Source organism: Gobio gobio, assembly GCF_949357685.1.
Source record: "Gobio gobio genome assembly, chromosome: 14".
NCBI classification, from domain to species: domain Eukaryota; kingdom Metazoa; phylum Chordata; class Actinopteri; order Cypriniformes; family Gobionidae; genus Gobio; species Gobio gobio.
In genome coordinates, this window is record NC_137107.1 from 33,830,585 (window position 1) to 33,836,254 (window position 5,670).

Genomic DNA, 5,670 nt, shown 5'->3' on the forward strand with positions numbered 1-5,670 from the left:
GATAGAACTTTATAACAGGATAATAACAGGTCCACATATTTATGTATTTGGTTAGTAGCTTTGTATTAGGTGAGATAATGTAGAGCAGCGGTTCTCAGCCAGGGTGCCAGGGCAAGGCTCACTAGATGGCCTCAGCATAACTTAATGATTTGAAAAAAGAATCAAAGTATTTCTTATTTGAATTCACCCCTTAGCAACTTTTTTTATTTTTCTTTGAAGAACCAGGGTCCCTGTTGTCTTGTGAGACCTATATTTATATGGTCATTTAATTTTTAGACCTGGAGAAGTCATGTAAATTAATAAAAAGTCATGCCAGGTGCTAAATGTTTTAGTGAGTAGAGTAAAAATATTTTAAAAAAAAAGCTTAATCCTTAGCCAGTAAACCACAACTGCTAGAAAAGTCATGTGAATTCATGGGTTCAAAAGTGTGCTAAGAGTACTCTTAACATTTCTGAAATCCTGAAATGTAATTTAAAGAAAGTCTTGAGCCTCCGAATGTTGATCTGGACAATTGGGGGCCTTGGAGTCAAAACGGATGAGAGCCTCTGATGTAGAATCAGCCAATCATTATCACAAAATAAACTCCCTTAAGGGTGAAAGAAGATGCCTTCGCTCTAGATCAAGGTTTATTTTGCGGTAATGACTGGCTGAATGTGCATAACCCTGAACATAATTGACCACAGAATGCCATGACTGAGTTATAAAATGGGGTATTGCATTTTCAGCCTAGAATTAGTAAGTGGCTCTGCTTGGTTTCTGAGCGGATGCTTAGCAGAACTTTGATTCACTCTGATCCCAGGACAAGCCAAACTGCACACACGCTCATTACCGGCAAATCAGCCAGAGTGAACTTGGTCCAATACAAAAGAGCGGCTTCACCTGGCATCAAAGTGCAGCACTGGGTATCAAACCTCTTTTGAAGCTGGAGGTTTCGGTGACTTTGCTCTCTGTCACACACCATATGTTTGCACCTTCTGTACCCTCTCAATATACCCTGCGTGCCATCTGCACATGTCCCCCTGTGTGTCAGCCTACGTGTGTGCGTTTAACTTAATATATCTTAGCACAACTCTATACAAACTGTTTTCATATACATGTACACAGGTGTGTAGACAGCTACACTAATAGGTGGTATTTAATGATCAGCATAGGAATCAGTAGCATCCTCAAGGTAATAAATACACAGATCTAAACACACATACTAGTGGTGGTTAACAAATTAGCTATTCAATCTGTTGAGGTTTTACCTTGAACACATAAAATTACTTTAAATAAATCGTCCCCAAAAAGGACACCTAAGTCACACTTAAAAACTTATGAATTTATTGCATTAGAACTTTTCTTTGCCATTTCATTCAATTGCTTTTAAGCAACTGGTGTCAAGGTGATTTTTAATGGATGTCAGTCCCTGAAATTTCATACAGGTATCCTAGCAGAGTAACTAACAGTAGTTTACCATTAACATGCTCTGCTTGTGTATGATAACCAGAAAGCTGAATTTTTTCAACTATTGTTTTTTCATGTAAAACACTTTTCTTTTTTTTACTTGAAAAGTGAGCTGTTGCTATATTTATTTCGAATGAATGACACTTTATTTAATATTTTGTTATCTAATGCAATTCAATATTTTTTGCTTAGATACTAGTATGTTAAAATGCATGGTATTAGTAATATTCCATGTCCAAAAAAGCATTATAGTCCTACAGTACATTTTGGTAGTATTTAAAGGTGCAGTAAGCGATTTTTTTAAAAAACATTGTTGAAAAATTAGTTACTCCGTCTCTCACAGTTGAAGTGTACCTGTGATAAAAATTACAGACCTCTACATGCTTTGTAAGTAGGAAACCTGCACAATTGGCAGTGTATCAAATACTTGTTCTCCCCACTGTATGTACATTTTTTAAAGGTTTTAAAAAAATCTCTTATGCTCACCAAGGCTGCCTTTATCTGAACAATATAGCATAAAAACAGTAATATTGTGGGGAAAAATACATATTTTTTTTATTTTAATATATTTTATAATGTTATTTATTCCTGTGATGCAAAGCTGGATTTTCAGCATCATTACTCCAGTCTTCAGTGTCACATGATCCTTCAGAAACCATTCTAATATGCTGATTTGGTGCTCAAGAAACATCCCCTATTATTTTCAGTGTTGAAAAGAAAGGCCTTTATTACCCCATACTTTTAGACACAAGTATATTTGTATTTTATAGCTGAGCTTTGACAAAAGTTCATTACAAATTAAAAATCTAATTTTAAATTATATTTATATGTTTGCTTGTTGATAAATTAGCCTTACAATTACATAAACTCAGAGAGGTTCCCATTTCAATTAGTTTTAACTGCTTAATATATTCATTGCCTGATGAATCACACATTTTCTTTCAGTCCTCTATTTGTTCCTTTCCCCTGTTAACCAGGTAGCTCCTTTGCACCGACAGGTCTTTAAATTATCTCTACATCCCAAACAGGGTCATTTTAGGTTGTGTGCATGAGTGCATCTGAGTATTTGACTTGCAGAGAGAAAGGAAATTATGCAACAAACAAGCGAGAAAAGGAACATGATATCCCAGGGTTTGAATTCGACAGCCAGAAAATTAAGTGGTACATCCAACACATTTCCAGAGGCCTAAAAAATGAACAGCTGCCTCACTCTAAGAGTGCGGTAATTGGGTGAGCCTCTTTGACGTGTTCCCACCTAGCGCTGCGCTGTTAAGCCACCACATTCTTTATGAATCATATTTACTATGACAATATTCGCAGCCTTCCTTGCTTGGTGCTAATGCATTCAGCTCACTCCTCTCTCCTAGCTGGCACCGGATTCACACACACACACAAAAAAAAAAAAAACACACAGACACGCACACATTCAGAAACCACAAAGGATACACTGCTGGGTTAAAGACAACCCAAGTTGAGTTGAAAATGGACAAACCCACCAATTGGATTGTTTTAAGCGAACATTTAACACTTCCGCTGGGTTAAAACAACCCATTTACCGGGTTAAAACAACCCAATCTCTGGGTTTGTCCATTTTCAACCCGACTTGTGTTGTTTTTAACCCAGCATTTTTTAGAGTGTACACTTGCATGAATATAAAAGTATACACAAACATATATCATGCAGCACACACAGACAAAACAGATTGTATCATCTGTCAACACTTTAGAGGTGAGTGGAGGCCACACGTTACAAAGTGGGAATGTTCTCTTGAAACCTAGTGAACAATTCACAGTGAATTTTGTCACCCTTACAGACGCTGAGTCTCCGCACATTGTGTTATTGATGTTATGAGATGGCTGCTCTGTAGACTGTTAAATTTAGCAGAGACGACGTGTCATTATAGATTTATTTTGTTTGTCTGCAACCTTCTCACGTCACACATAAGATGATGTGGGTTGTGTTTGCTGTTTTATTATTTTGTAGTTTATTTACTTCTTTTTAAATATCTACGCTTTCCTGCAATAGTTTTTTTTTTCTTTCTCTAATGCATAAACCATTATTGTGAGCATTACAAGGACAAGCTCTCACCAGTATTAGTTAACATTCTGCTAGAGAAATGGAAGAGGGAGTAGGTGGAGAGTAATAGAGAAAGAGTGACAGCTTAAGGCAGAAACAACATGCACTTCTGAAATAAACTTTTAGCAATAGATGGACCGATATTTCATGGGTGGAGGCACTCAAAGACAGCGAGAGAGAGAGAGATGATGGGAACTGTTTCTGTGAATACAAGTGCTAAAAGTGCGATCTTCCATATTACACACATCTCCTGACTTCCCCCCCTCCCACGAGCAATGCATTTCCACAGTGTGCAGTATATTCAGATTCACCTTTACCGAGAAATGTGCAAAAATGGAAAACAAACTAGATTTAGACTGGTGTTTGCCCATGGAAAACGTGCAACAACAATGCTATGGTGTTGTGTGTGTATGCTGCTAAGTGATTGCTAAGTGACTAGAGAGATTCTGGGTTATATGAGTTACTCGTTTTTGCAATTTTCTTAACTAAAACAAGCTATTAATACTGTATATATTAAACATAAATAAAAAATGTACATGCATATAAAATATTTTATACATGTGTGTGTATATATGTATGTACATGCATGTGTGCATCAGCTCTGGAAAACAATTGAGACCACTGTAAAATTAGCAGTTTCTCTGGATTCTTTATTTATTAATTTCTGTTTGAGTTTTAATGGTTTGAATTTTTTTATTTATTCTATATACAAACTACTGACAACATTTCTTCCAAATTTCAAGTAAAAATATTGTAATTTAGAGCATTTATTTGCAGAAAAAAGACAACTGGTCAAAATAACAAAAAAGATGCCTTGTTTTCAGACCTTGAATAATGTAAAGAAAACACGTTTATATTAATTTTTAAAAACCACAATACTAATGTTTTAACTTAGGAAGAGTTCAGAAATCAACCTGATTTCCAATTACAGCTTTCATATGTCTTGGCATGCTCCCTATCAGTCGGTCACATTGCCGTTGGGCGACTGTATATGCCACTCCTGGAGAAAAAAATTCAAACAAATAAAAATGACACATAAATATATATAAATATATATATATATATATATATATATATATATATATATATATATATATATATATATATATATATATATATATATATATATATATATATATATATATATATATATATATATATATATATATATATATATATATATAAATCCAGATATTAATAAATACTACCATAGTATATAAATAAAACTAACATAACACTTGAAGGTGTAGAAATTACACTTCAGCTTCAAGGTATTTCACAAATTTGTCTTTCTGACACTCTCTCTCTCTCACTCTCTCTGTATATATGTGAGTGATGTTGCTATCAGTGAAATGACTATCTTCATCTGTCATTTTACACTTTTTAGATCTACAAATACAGTCTGTGTGGATTGTGTTGAGTGGTGCATGATTATTTCAGAGATACATACTCAGCATATTTGTGTGTGTGTTTGTGTTTTAGTGTACATTTTTCTCTAGGTTTGTGAAATCTCTCTTCTCTGTTTGGTCTTTACGCTGTAGAATCTAGAGAAGAGCAGTGCCAAATATTTACTTTTGCAGGTGAACACAAATGATTTCCCACACATTTTGACACCACGTCTTGCAGTACAGTGAATGCTTGTGTATGCAGGTCTATGAAGAAATGCATATTATTTCAGTGGTATTAATTTTGGCAATTCATTCGTGTATACATTTTTTGAAAATGTTGAGAAACCTAATAAACCTATGTGTGTGTGTGAGTATGCAAGACTCTGGGTATCACTAGAGAGCGTGAAGACAATAATGCAAACTGACACTTCAGAAATGAGAGGGTGGTTGCCTGGCGACCGTCGCTGGGGTGGTTGTTCCCGCGGGGACGGGGTGAGATGCAGTCTAAATGATGTTTGATTAGAACTTAGATCAGTTAGGCGGGCACAGACATGTCTGACGACAGGATGAGGGGGTGTCTATCCCAGAGGGGTGTGTGTAAAACGTACAGTAAGAGTGATCATGCAAATGCTCATTGTCAAGGTTCACTTCTTGTATATATTATGGTACATTGTAACATTAGAATGAAAGATGATCTTCTGTGAGAATCAAGGTTTCAGAAGGTTTTCGCTTATTGCACCTGTTTCAGTTCAATTACTAC